This window comes from Bombus impatiens, unplaced genomic scaffold, assembly GCF_000188095.3.
Source record: "Bombus impatiens unplaced genomic scaffold, BIMP_2.2 scf_1202, whole genome shotgun sequence".
Lineage (NCBI taxonomy): Eukaryota > Metazoa > Arthropoda > Insecta > Hymenoptera > Apidae > Bombus > Bombus impatiens.
Genome location: NT_177621.1, coordinates 6,650 through 9,366, shown reverse-complemented (window position 1 = coordinate 9,366; position 2,717 = coordinate 6,650). Strand labels below are relative to the sequence as shown.

General features: G+C 40.4%; 1 pseudogene; it reads left to right on the top strand.

The window, feature by feature from the left end:
* LOC112213772 overlaps nucleotides 1-518 on the top strand; it is a 3,903-nt pseudogene extending 3,385 nt beyond the window's left edge.
* The last annotated feature ends 2,199 nt before the right edge of the window (nucleotides 519-2,717 follow it).

Genomic DNA, 2,717 nt, shown 5'->3' with positions numbered 1-2,717 from the left:
GATCTCGGGGCTGACATTATGAGGAAGATGGAGGAGGTCGAAAGAATCGCCCCCATCTCCAGAAACCTGAAAGGCGCATTCGTGAGGCGATTGAGACTGGCCTCGCGGGAGGCGAAAACGTCTAGCGCCGAGGTTCAACAGCGCACGGTTGCCACCTCCGACGTCGCCTCGTCAATGGTCGTTCTCTGCCGCCTCCGCATCCGCGACGGCGCAGCTGGCGACGACGATGCGCGGAATGAAAATACGAAGACAGAACCTGTTGATACACAGGCCTGACTGTCGCCACGATGTGGGTTTTGCCTAAAATAATCAAATGCTATAGGCGCCATGAGATGGCGAATAGGTGTTCCTACAGTCCTAGCAAGGAGCGATGCAGGACATGTGGCGAGATAGGGCACACAATATCAAACTACGGAAAAGATCCGAAGTGCATACTGTGCAGTATGGAGTCTGAGTTTCAGAGTAATCATGTCACGGAGTCTCTATCTCAGGAAGATAATACAGATAGAGGCAGCTAGAGGAAGAGCACCCTGAAGGTGGTTCAGATAAATTTAAATAGGAGCAGTCATGCCGAGGACCTGATGCAGCAGCTGGCCTGGGAGCGGCGCGTCGATATGGTCATCATATCTGAGCCGAATAGATAGTTCCCCTTTGGCATGTAACGTCAATTCATATTAGAGGCCGGATGTGTGCAGGTATTCTGCCCGTACCCGCAATTAGCCCAGGGATCCACCATAAACTTAAACTTTTATTTTATTATTTTTGTGTTATCTATTTATGGATGGTCCTTGAAACAGCCCTTAGGTTGTTATACGTCCATACTAATTACGGGGAAAGCAGGTAGTTACCTAGCGGGGAAATCCCAATATTTGGCTAACAAAGAAGCTGGTTTTCCCCATAAACAATATTACTACTACTACTAGTTGGTAGGAGGCTTTTTCTTCCTATCTTCATTTATTAACATGACCTATAACCAATTGGCATCGTGGATCACTTTTCCTAACGGAAGGTGCGAATCCGCGTAGTTAATTAAAAAGGGCACACCCACACAGAGCTTTCCTCTGTAATGAGACGAGGACACCTAGAGAAATAGAAAAAACCATCGAACAGTGAACATCTCTCCGATCAGTGTAAACCTGTGCTAGAAAATAAAGACAGTAGATGTGTTACGACTCAGCTACTTTATTTCATCAACCTACCCTTAAATTTACGTGACAGATACAACGAAACGAAGGAGGATGCATCTATCTGGGCAACCAGATTTAATGGCCTCCACACCAACGAAGATACGCTAACCGAAGAGGAGGGGTATGTCGGGATCAAAATAGGAGAAGTGTATGGCGTGAGCGGTTACTGCTCGCCGAATGTTGGACTAGACATTTTCGACGAGTACGTGGAGAGGCTTGACATATCCATTAGGACAACTGCGAAGAGATGCAAAGAAACAATCATTGCGGGTGGCTTCAATGCTAAATCTAAGGCATGGAGTTGCGCTAAGACGGACAGAAGGATAAGGATGCTGTCGGAGGTTCTGGATAGGAACCACCTTGCTCTCATTGGGACCCCGGTTGGGTGTATGCTGCATAACGTAATGCTTTATAACGTAATACTATATAAAGTTATACTCTATTGCGTACTACTATATAATTTAATACGTCATAACGTTATACTATATAGCGTAATACTATAAAACGTAATGCTGTATATCGTAATAATATATTACGTTATACGTTATAACATAATACTATATAACGTAATACTATATAACGTAATACTGTATAACGTAATTCGATATAATGCAATACCGTCTAACGCAACATGTAATGTAATAATATATGGCATAATAAAATATAACTTAATACTATATAGAGTAATACTATATGATGTAATACGTTATAACGTTTTATTATATGTTGAAGTTATTCGGTGTGTAAACAGGGAAAACACGTGGATAAATTGTAAGGCAGAAAATATTTTTAAATAGAAGTGTAATAAGTAAGAATACAATTTGAGCTGGTCCAGATCCGCACGCTAGCTGTGTTACCCAATAACTGAAAAACCCCGAAGCCTATGTCGCCTGTCTACTGTTTATGGCCTGACTTCGTGGCAGGCTTTTGTCTACGCGCTGTTGATGACTTCAGTACTTGAGAAAACTAAAAAGACCAGATGTAAAGTTTTCTTAGAAATGGTAACCACTTCAACACCCTCCCTAAAACTCTACATCCCTACAAACAATTATCTCAAATTTACAAATTATCTCTTAATATTTTTCTAACTCTTATCGTAAATAACTGAAAATTAATTTGTCAATGTCTTCTCAAGCACATTTGCCAACCGCCCTTCTCTTTTCCATACAATTTGCCAGCCGCCTTTCTCTTTTCCATACAGATTAATTTATTACACAAAAAAAAAAATAGAAGACTAAAAAGATCATGTAGAGTTTTTCCTTTTTTTTTTTTTTTTTTTTTTTGAGAAGTAATAATTACCTCGACGCCCTCCCTAAAAACTCTACATATTTACAAACAACTACCTCTTAATATCCTTTTTACTTTTCAAACCTAACTTTTTTCTTAAATATTCAAATCTCAGTTTTGGCAACGCCTTTGTACATATATCTGCCAGTTGCTCTTCGCTTGTTACATACGTTACATCAATTTCGCCTCTATTGTATAAATCTCGCAAGAAATGATATCTTACGTCAATATGCTTACTTCTTT